The following is a 12,119-nucleotide window of genomic DNA, read 5'->3' on the forward strand; positions in this document are numbered from 1 at the left end:
TGCATGTGTGTGTATCTCCCTTGATTCTTCAAGCTCAAATATACCAGCTAAAAATCTACATACTGAATTAAAAAAAACAATTTACTATAGTTCTTGTGTTATACATGGAATGGCTAGATTTGTTCCTTCTACACATCTGTGATTTTGCCTCCTTTGATTCTTTTGATTTCCTTCTGAGGCCCACCCAATCCCTGGTGACACTATCTTATTCTCTGTGTATATTTGAATTCATTTGATTTGTTTTAGGTGCCATAAAAATTCCATCATTCACTGGATATTGGTGACTCATGCTTGAAATCCTAGTTCCTCAGGAGGCTAAGATATGAGGATTCTGGTTTGAAGCCAGCCTGGGCAGAAAAGTTCTTAAGACTCTTATTTCCAATTAACCACCCAAAACTAGAAATGGAGCTGTGGCTTAAGTGGTAGGTTGCTAGCTTTGGGCAAAAGAAGCTCAGAGACAGAACACAAGCCCTGAGTTTAAGCCCCAACACTAGCACAAAAAAAAATAATGCAATTATTCGAATGATTTTCTTTCCATCTTATTTTCTTTCTGTGTCTCATATAATGTCCTTCAGGTTCATCTATGCTGTGACAAATAGCAAGATGTCCTTTTTAAGGACTAAACAATATTTCATTTTGTAGATATTCTGCAATCTATCCATATACCCACACACTCACATTCACTGTATTAGTATGCACAATAGCTGTGATAGGGAAGCATCTAACCACCTGTCTTTTGATGGTTTACTGTTCTCCATCCCAGGGTGCAACTGTTTCCTTGTTAGCTCCCTGTACTAATTTGTCAAGGCTGTCATAACAAAGAACCACAAGCTGAGAGGATGAACAACAGAAATGTATTTTCTCACTATTTTGTAGGCTAAAAACCTAAAATTAGGATGTTTCCAGCCATCCACCCTCAAAACTCAGAGGGAAGAATCCTTCCTTGAGTCTTTCATCTTCGGGTAGGTTGCTAGCCTTCAGAGTTGTTTACTGGCTGGCAGTTTCAATCTCTTACCGATACAACAGGTATTGTCCTCTTAATGTGTCTGCATCTTTTTCTTTAACCAAACCTTTCTGATAGTAGGAAATACAGTACACCTGGTAAATTTCTATCAGTACTTTCAAGCTAATAAAGGAAAGTATTTTGGAAGGCAATAAGTAGTACAAGTAACCCTCTAGGTTTCAAAAAGGAAGCCCCATGGTGGGTTTTTGTTTTGTTTTGTTTAAAAATTTCCTCTAATTCTTGAAGCTCTCAGAGGACTGATGATAAGGCAAACAGAGACAATGAGGAATGGAATATGTAATATTCAAAAGCAGAAGAGAATGGCCCACTCCTAATTATCAATAGAATGATATGGGAAGAAGAGCATGGACCATGTCTATAGTAACCACTTGTGTTACTGCGCAGTCTAGCAAGGTTGGATCTGATTGGCCCATTCACAAATAAGGGCCAAGAAGTGATGAGAAAGTCTAGTGCTTCAAAGCCTAGTCTTTGAAGTCTGGTGACATAAATTCAAATTTGAGCTTTATGCTGACTATATAATACCTTAGGGAAGTCACCCAATCATACTAAACCTCTAGTTACTCATCTATAAAATGGGGGCAATAATCCCGTCAGAGCATTTTCTCAAGGATTAACTAGAATGTGTTCTGTAGTTAACATGGAACCAAGCCACATGCTAAGTAGTCATTACATGGCAGTTGTATCATTATTTCTGTTCCAAATTTTATTTCTATTTTGCTGTTATAGTAAATATGAGTTGTTTCCAGGCTATTAAAAGGCAATAAAAAATAGTAATATCAAAGTAGTGACACAAAATAATGTTTCATTAAAAAAGATAGTGAATCTCATTTGAATCTAATTCAACTGAATTTTAGAACTGGCTCAGGCTTACAACTTTTCTGTGATTTTTTTTTTAACATGTGGAAACCAAGGTCCAGAGTAGCTTGTCAAAAATCACATAATTTAGAGCCAGATACCGTGGCTCATGCCTGTAATCCTATATACTCAGGAGGCTGAGATATGAGGATCATGGTTCAAAGCCAACCCAGGCAGGAAAATCTTGAGACTCTGATCTTCAATTAACCACCAAAAAAAATTGGAAGTTGTGCTGTGGCTTAAGTGGCAGAATACTCTCTTTGAATTGAAGAGCTCAGGGATAGCGCCTAGGCTCAGAGTTCAAGCCCCATAACTAACCAAAAATTAATAAGAGTAATCACAATACTTAGAGACAAAGTTTAGACTAGGAGCCCTAGTTTATGTCCTAGGATTTTGTCCATTGTAATCAAAATGATTTACACAAGTAGGCAAATGAGAGGAGAAATTTTTAATCATCATTTGAAATTTGAACTGTTAGAGGAAATGCTAATCCTATTAGATCTTTACTAGGGCTGGAGGAATGACACAGTTGCAACAATGAGATGTACAAGACATTATGTCGAAAAATGAACTTTACAACTTTGGCAGGGGAGGGAGAGGAGGAGGGAGGAGGGAGTGGGAGGTGGGAAAGGATGGGAAGGGGAAACAAAGGAGGAGGCAACAATGCTTGATAAGAAATGTACTCATTACCTTGCCCATGTAATTGTAATCCCTCTATACGGTATTTTCACAGTAAAAAAAAAAAGTTTGGTCTGCACTGGCCTATGGCTTCCACCAAGGAGGGAGGGCTGGTGGGGGGGGGGGGGGACTGAAGGAAGAGACTACAAATGAAAATACTTTCACCCCCTCTCATTTACCTTTTGTCCTTCTTTCTTTCCTTCCTTTTCTATTTTTGTTTCTTTCTTCCTTCTTCATCCATTCCTCCCTTCTTCCCACATCCCTCCCTGCCTCATTCTTTCCTTCCTTCCTTCCTTCTTTCGTTCCCTCTTCCTGCCTTCCTTCCTCCCTCTCTCCCTCCCTCCTTCCTTCCCTCCCTTGCTCCCTCCTTTTCTTCCTTGTCTGTTTCGTCCTCTCTCTGATGATTTCCATGAAAACAGTGGGAATGAATTAAGCAGGACCACCAAATTATAGCTGCAGAATGGTTGCCACACACACACACACAAATCCATTAGTATTAGTTGTCTTAAGTAAAATGGATAATAAATTGTTTGATTCTATGGTTAAGTAGCAAGGACATGAGCCTAAACAGTATGTGTGCATTGAGCAATGAGCCCATTTCAATTTCTTAGCCACACACACAAGGCAATAAGAACACAGTATTAATGCTTAATTCATAGGGTTGAAAATTGAAGCCTCCCTGGGGGTGTAAAGGGAAAACACCAGCATTTGTGAGAAATTATGTTGCAGTCTCCTGTGGGAAATCATTGACATTAATGGTTATAAATCTGAATTCTGATGCTGAGTTTATAATGTGTTTTCTGACAAACAAATACTGATTATTTTGTGGTTCACTGGGTGAAAATTCCAACAAGAATTCTTGAGATTTAGATTTTGATGCCAGACCTACATTTATTTGTTGTTTCATAATTCTAAGTACCTTTTTTATCTAAGAGTCCTAATCTGAAAAATACCTCCTCAAAAATATAGTCTATTTTTCTTGTTTCATGAGTAACCTATATATGCATATAAACACTGTACACATATCTGTATAAAGTAAAAAGCAAGTTCCTCAATTAGATGTTTTCCAAACCTTAAAAGTATGAAAATTTTGGTTTAGAAGCATGAGAATTTATCAGAAATAAATGGACTGGTGAATCAAATGTGTAACTAAACCTCTGAAAATTAAATATACATATATGAATACATGCTAATGTGTTAAAATGGCACATTGTATATAATAAATGATATTTGGTCTGTCCCCCTTTCATATTTCTACTGTGAGTATGAATAGGATCTTTGAGCAGATGAGGTAGCACTTCCAGGATGAGGTTGTGTAATATAGCTGGGTTGAAAAGATTTTGAAGACATAAATAAAGTCCTGACTTTAGAGTCAGCTGAGCTGAGAGATTATCCTGACTAGGCTTGATTTAGTCAGATGAGCCCTTTTCAAAGGAGTTGGAGGTGAGGGATACAAGGAATCCGAGATTCTTCAGCAAAATGTATCCTGTTAACAGGATTCCGCTAATACCTTGATTATAACTTTGTGAGACCCTGAACAGAGCACCTAGATAAATAGTGTTTGAATTCCTGGCCCATGAAAATTAGTGATAAATGTATTATTTAATCCTTGGTCCCATACTCATGATAACATTATCCCACAATGTAATAAAACTAATGGAGAGTTTTTATTTAGTTAGTGAGGCTGTGTATAACTGTGAGATTACTTGGAGATAAGATTCTCATAGACTTTCCTGTCTCGGCTGGCTTTGAACTGAGATTTTCAGATCTCAGCCTCCTGAGTAGCTAGGATTACAGGCATGATCTGCCAGTGCCTGGCTTTCTGTATTGGTTTTTTATGGATGCTGTAACAAATTGCCATCACAGAGTGGTTTAAACTAAATTGAATTTATTCTCATTACTGGAGGTCAGAAATTAAAAATCATTTCCCCTAAATTAAGATCAAGGCATCAATAGGATTTCCCCTTTCTGAATGCTCTTCTGAGGACAGAATCAGTCTTTTTGCTTACTTCCTTGAATTCCCCCATTTACAATTGTTATCATTCCAATCTCTCCTTACGTCATCAGGTTATGATTATGTCAGGACAGCCAGATAATTTAGGATAATCTTTCCATTTCCAGATCTCTAGCTTAATCTTATCTTCAGAATCCATTTTGCTTAGAAGGCAGCATTCATAAATTCTGAGCCTTAGACTATGGACACCTGCGCAGAGTGTTAATCATCCTACTGAAGTCTACTACCTCTAGTTTTTAAAGATTCAAATATATCAGTTTCACACATGAACTACTTGCTCTCTATTCTGAGTCCCTCTAAAGTGTCACCCACATTCACTGCTGTTTTGATCCTGAAATGACTCTGAGATCAGGGTGAGGTAATGTGGATAGTAATTACTGTGGTCTGAATATGGATACTATCTACTATAGGGTGGAATACTGGTGGGTATTGTGGACCTTGAGATGTTGTGGCATTATGGGTGGTCCTTAATTCATTGGGTAATGCCCCCAATCTCTCTTTTCAGTCTATTTTCTTTTCTTTTCTTTTCTTCCTGGCTCAAGATGTGAGCAGTTTATTCCAGGACACACATTTGCCAACAAACACCCTTAGAAGAGGCCCCAAAGCAATGGAACCACCCAGACTTGGACCCTTGTCCAAAACTGTGAGTTAAAGAGATATTTTCTCTCTGGAAATTAATTTCTGATGGTGTTTCATTGTAGTAATGCAAAGCTGGCTAACACAGTAGTAATGGTGGCGATGAATATGAATCTCTTGAAAATGGAACTCTAGTTTCACATATTTGTTCAGATACTTTGAGCATTTTTCTCTCTAATATTCATAGAAAATAAAAAGTGTGATCTAAGCAGTCTTATTCTGAATGTCTATTTGTAACTCCTCAGAGAGTTACTCAAATTAATTTATACCTAGTTCTGATAGTCAATCCTTAGATATTCCCAATTGTCTTTAAGGATCAGGCTTTTAGAAATTTATTTCTGCAGAAAGTTTTGCCTTCCTCTGTTATTTTTTCCAGATACTGGATGCCATAGTAATTAGCAGCATTGCTGTGTAGAGACAAAGCACATTACATGTCCAACCTTGACTATTCTGACTGTGGGGTTTTTTTTTTGGTTCATTTACAAATTCAATCAAATATGTCATGGTGGCTCTCTGAAACAACCTCTTAATACAATAATCCTGGGTTTGTTCTTATCGTGACAAAGGTAATGCATAGTGTCAAAGCAAACACTTGTGCAATTGCCATCTTCTAGTTTGGCAGAATCTTGGTACACCTCAGATGGGAGAGGACAAAATCAATGTATTTATTAAATTTTAGAGTCTGGTCTGGCTTTTCCACATAGACTCTTGATTAGTATTGAGTAGAAATTAGGATCTAATTGCTTAGTATTGGTGTATACAACAAAGCAAAGATTCAATGTCAAGGATTCAAACAATCATAAAAATCGAGTTGCATGATGCTATCTATGGAACTGATGAACAAGTTTAACATTTATCTTGGTGGTTTTCATAAGAAACTTCTGAAATAAGTAACTTCTCTTTCTGGGGACTTTTTTCTTCAAAAAATGAAGCAATGTTAATGAAGACAGGGTCATAATAAAATTATATTAATGCGATGCTAAGTTGTGTGGTTACAGATGGTTTTGCTTTTCAGAACAAATATTTTTTGAGAAAATACTTAGGGAATGGTGAACTTGAACATGAGGCTGAGAGTCCACTGGGGTGAGAAACAAGTAGAATCAATTTCACAGTTGTATACAGTTGTATACAACAGTATAAATGGGTCCTGCTAATATGATGTTGAGAATGCAAAAGAATGCACCCAGCATAATTCTATTTTTAAATGTAAAAATCTACAAAAGTAACTCAATAGTCTTGCTTCTGGATGTATTCATGGATGGATAACTTAAAAGGGAAACTTAAATTATTGTCATTAAATTCAATGAAGTTCATAGAGTTGAATTTGTATGCTCATTATATGTATATAACATGATTCCTATAAATTTCCTGGTAAGCAATGATTAGGATAATGTATGTGAAAGTTGAGAGATATCAGTAAATTATAATGATACTTAGGAATTCCCATTATGAATTTCTGGAAGTAGGACATGAAACTGTTCATGATACTGTATCTTTCAAATGAGATATATGTTGATATCATTGACAGAATAGGAAAAACAAAAATAGATTTTGGAAATAATGAAAAATATAATTGGAAAAAATACAATTGGAATAATATAATTGGAGGTGCAAGTTTGAAGCTTCCAGGAGAGTTACGAACCAGACATAGGGAGTAGGAGTCATCACAAATCAGGTTATATTTGAAGCCAGGAGAATGGGTGGGTCATGAGAAGGTGAGCAGCCTGACAACAGAATTTCAGAACTTTGGCTTGTTGCAATGAGCAAGAACAATGGCCATTGTTGCGTCATTTAGCTGTACTTTGGACAGAGATGAAACAAATCTCTTATTTCGGGGTCCTGATACTTCCCAGTAAGATACTTCACAGGATTGTCACGGAATCAACTCCATTTTTAATTTAGAGCAATACAAGCATCTCCTGAAAGTATTTTTTAGAGATTTCATGTGACTATTTGTTCAGGAAGCAATAACTGCAGGAGTGAGGTAACTATTAGTATCTAAGAAGTCTCTCTGTGTTACAGAGAGTTGTTATGGGACATGACTATGATGGCTCATAATGACTCCTGTGTCACTCCAAGATTTCTAGAGTAGTATCACAAGGACAGATACCCCAAGGATGATATTATGACCAGACTGGTAAAAAGCTCAGCATTAGTTACCTGACACTCGGTTAATAAGGTCTTTTATTGGCTTGATTATATCTCTCCTCCTTGGTTTGATTTGTCATACTGTTTCAGTTGAGAACTAATTTCTTGCTCTGGATAACCTCTCAAATTTGGTGTTCCCATTTTGTTCACCTTAGTGTTGTCATTTAGAGGTGTGGAATTTTCTACTTGGGGCAGTTTGGACTTTGGGAGGTTCAAACTATACTAAGTACCTTACTTTTTAAAGTATTTTTTAAAAATAACCTTAAGTATGTAGAAAAGTTTTGAGAACCCTTACACAATCTATAGCTAGATTTATGAATTTTTTTATCAGTTGTGTTATTATTTCTTTACATCTATGAGTACCCTGAATAAGTTAAAATATGATGCCCTTGCCCCTGTACACTGCATAATAACCCCAGTTCAGTTGTCTATATTATCAAATGTAACTTGGATATGATCTATATCTGTATTCAACTTTCATCAATTATTCTAATAAAATCCTCTCTATATATTTTGTGGATCCAAATGCAGAATTGCACATTGCATTTGTAGTCATGTCTCTTTAGTCTTCAGTCTGGAAGAATTTGTCTTCCTTGACCTTGTTATTTTTGAATACTATAGGTCAATTATCCTGTAAAATGGCCCTCAATTTAGGGTTGCCTATTTTCTCTTAAGCAGATTTAGATTCTTCATTTTGACAGAATTTACTTCAAATCGAAGGCCTAAGCTATTTATGTAAGTAGAAGTAAAGAATTGTTCCTATTTATGTAATCTTCTCCAATGCTGAATTTTTTTTACTTACTCTATTCTTGATTATGGAGTCAGCTATTTTTATCTGGTATATTCAATAATCAAAAGAAATTTTAAAAGGGCATATGTGTCAACCAAGTCAGGTATGGTAGATTTCAGTGATTCTGACTTGGTTCTATGGTAGAGGTTGGAATCTATGTGGATGTATTGTGTGTGTGTGTGTGTGTGTGTGTGTGAGAGAGAGAGAGAGAGAGAGAAAGAGAGAGAGAGAGAGAGAGAGAGAGAATATCATAGAAGAAATACTGTGACACCCAACTTGTACCAACAGAAGCATTTTCCTCCCAAAGGGCTACTAACCTCTGCTTCTTGGCAGTCTCTGCATTAAAACCAGAACAAGCCAGGCCAAGCTAAAATGGAATTTCTAATAGCCATTCTGCAAAGTGCACTACAAAGATTATGTATCCTAGAAAAGTCAATATTTGAAATTTGTTCATTGAAATCATTTTAAACAACTATATTAGCAGAAAATAAAACCTATTTAAATGCTGAATTTTTTTGCTTACTCTATTCTTGGTTATAGAGCCAGATATTTTTATCTGGTATATTCAATAAAAAAGAATAAAGATGGCCATGAGCCAAAAATCTAAGCACCAGAACATCAGTGTCAGTTAGGACAAATAAGGAAAAAAGATTCCAGTCTAACCCAGAAGGTTATTCTTTATCCACATAGGGTGTTTACATCTAAAAACAAGACACCAGGGATTTATACAAGATCTCTGGGGAATGATCTTTATAGTTCATTGATGTATATATATTAGCTATAGAGAAAAAGAGCATATGATTACTTTTGAAGACTGTGATTCTAGTCATCTCTTCAATAATATTTTTGTTGCCATGGTATTTGGAGTTAAAGAATTATTTGAGAGATCTGAGGATTGCAGTTCAAACCAACCCAAGCGGGATAGTTCATGAAACTCTTATCTCCAATTAACTATCAAAAAAAAAAAAGCCAGAAATAGAGCTATGGCTCAAGTGGTAAACTGCTAGTCTCTAGCAAAAAAGCTCAAGGACAGTGCATAGGTCCTGAGTAGTTCAAGGCCCAAGACTGTCATTCATGCATGCACACATACATGCATGCATGTGCGTACATACACATGTGTGTGTGCGCACACACACACACACACACACACACACATACACAAATTCTCCAAGAGCCATCGAGTAAGTCAATTGTATTTAGCCATGGCAATCAAGAGCCTGAATAAGTAGAGTAGGCTGAAACAGGTAGAAGCCACACCCCCTAGATACCAATGACAGATCTAGCAAACAAAAATACAGAAGTCCACTTAAATTTAAATTCAGATTAACAGCAAATCATTTTTGAGTATAAGAATATCTCAAATATTGGGTCTTGAATTTCATCTGTCAACCTTTCTCAGAGGAAACGACTTCATCTGGTTTTGTAATGCCTTTCTGTGCTACCCTGAAGACCTCTGAATCTTAGTGAATCAATCTTAGTGAATCCTCTATTGGGCTTTTGGGCTTTTACTTGGTACCTTTTAATTCTAATGGGCCATCAGGTTTCCCATCTCATAAAATATTAGAAACAGCAATTTGGAGAAGGGAGGGGACTGTCAGAGGCAAACCTGAAATGTGAACAACACAGAATGCAACCAGGGAAGAAGAAAAAATTAACTTTGAAAATCAGACATAAGAATTAAAACAGCATTGGGTCACCACAGACTAAGAGAACAAAGCATTCTTATCTCCCAAGCCTATTGACTTATTGTACCCCCACCCACCTATACCCTCATCACCGAGGTTGATATAAACATTCTGGGACTTCAAAAAGAAGTCAAATCATATTTAGAATATCATATAATATACCTTTTATCCTTTTAATAATTAAATAAACACTGCCTCAGAAAGTAAAGCAATGTATGACATATTTGACAAAGATTTTAATACCAGCTAAAATCTAAAATGACAAGGTCTGGGTGTTTAATAACAGGAAAGCCTTCAAGGTAGGGAAAACAGAGCCTTCTAGAACAAATTGTTTCCTGAGACTTCCAAAACTGTCGACATTTTCCTGTTTCTAGTTTTATTATCAGTATGTTTCAGGTGAGTGTGTTAACCAAGTTGGAATTATATGAATAATTTCCTTAATGTCTTATTTTTCTTGGCTCATGGAGATCCTGTTCTCTCCAAACCATTTGCCTTTGAGGTCATAATTTCAACTGACTCAAGTCATACCTGTTGCTTTAAATAAGAATTTAACAAGCTTTTAGAAACTTTGGGACTCAGAAACACTAAGCATTTTGCTGGGGGTAGGGCAGAGAAGGAAGGAGTGTGCGATAGTTTCATTTCCAAAAGACTATGTCTTTACAGTAAAAGGCCTGACTCCTAAGAGTCCTTTTAAAGCTATGTAACCTTCCTGAGCTAAAAATACCATTTCATTAATACTCATGTTCTTAAAGTTTTATGCCTCAATTTTATAAAAAAATGATAAATATGTCCCAAAGAGCTAGGCTGTGCATATGGACAGAATTATCTTAAAGTAGATCCTGGAACCATTGGAATATGGATATACACGCAGAGTGAGACAGTCAAATGTCAAAAGAAATCTGTCGGCTTTTTAGCAGTTGAATAATTCAGATGATGTACATTAAGCCAACTTTCTTAATTTCCCATTTCCCCCTCCCCCTTCTAATTCTTTCCTTTTCCTCCTGTGATCCTTCTCTCTCCCTCAAAGCTATTTGTTGCAGAGATGCCCTGGAAAGCAGGTGGTCTTCCTTAGATGAGAGCATCTGCTGCTCAGAATGAGAGGCGAAAGATCTAAAGGCAAAGGAAATGAATCCCATAGTCCCATAAATGACTTTACAAAAAGCCTTGTTTTTTTTTTTTTATTATTTTCTGTTGAATCAATGAAAACATTTTTATCATTCACAGTTAAACTGTATAAAGATAATGATCTTCCTCCTTTTATATTTCTGATACTGGGATTTGTTTCTTTCTGGGTCAGGTTTCTTCCCCTCCAATTTTATAAATGGTGTGGGTGGCTGCTGATGCTGTGTGTGTGTGTGTGTGTGTGTGTGTGTGTGTGTGTGTGTGTGTGTGTGTGTGTGTGTGTGTGTGTTTAAACCGTTTGTTAATAATATCCTCTCAGCACTGACTCCAACCTTTATAGCTGTGATTGTTAGTGAGCCTTCAAGGGCACCTGGTGTGTTTTTATTCTTTCAGACCTAAAGGAAAAAAGAATTCTCTGGAGGACTTGGGACTGGCTTATTATTAGCCAGAAAGAAGAAATCAGAAAGCCTAAGCTGGAAGGTTGAAAAAAATAGTTTTTAAACTAACCCTGAATGGACAAAGTGGTACAGCAGAAAGAACAAGCTCAGAGCTCCTATGAATTTAAACCCCAGCCTGGCCACTTTAGTAAATTTGTAGCACTGGTTATTTGAGAGTTGACATGGTAGGTTTTTAGGTTAATAGGTTAATGTGTAATATCACCTACAATACAAGGGGAAAAGATTTATTTTTTGAAGCTTAGTTTCCTCAAGTAAATATATTAAAATAGACCCATTCCACAAGTTTGCTGGAGGGACCAAATGAAAGCACCTCATATTTGTCCTGTGGGCCTTTGAATGTCAGCTTCCTGTGAGGATCACCTCTCATTTCTCTCCTCATTCCTCCATCCAGCCCACATAAACCCTTGTAAACACCCACCTGTGTGTGCATGATAATAGGACCTGGATTCTTATTGTATCCTCTGCTTGTTAAGGGGAAAAACTGGGTAAGACTGGAACTTGTCCCAACCTGTTTTGTTGTTGCAGTGAATTTTGATTCTCAAATAAAACCCTTTGTCTAGTTCAGGAGACCACTAAGGGTAGGGCCTACCTGAGACCCTGTCTTGGCAACCTGTCTATGAGAGGAAATGAAGTGACCCAGTTTGGCAGCAGATATTTCCCTTTGAACTTCTGCCCATTTTGTCCTTTCTCTGTTTTTTTCCCAAAGCTA

Source organism: Dipodomys spectabilis, unplaced genomic scaffold (genome assembly GCF_019054845.1).
Source record: "Dipodomys spectabilis isolate Male_0828 unplaced genomic scaffold, ASM1905484v1 ptg000158l, whole genome shotgun sequence".
Classification (NCBI taxonomy): domain Eukaryota; kingdom Metazoa; phylum Chordata; class Mammalia; order Rodentia; family Heteromyidae; genus Dipodomys; species Dipodomys spectabilis.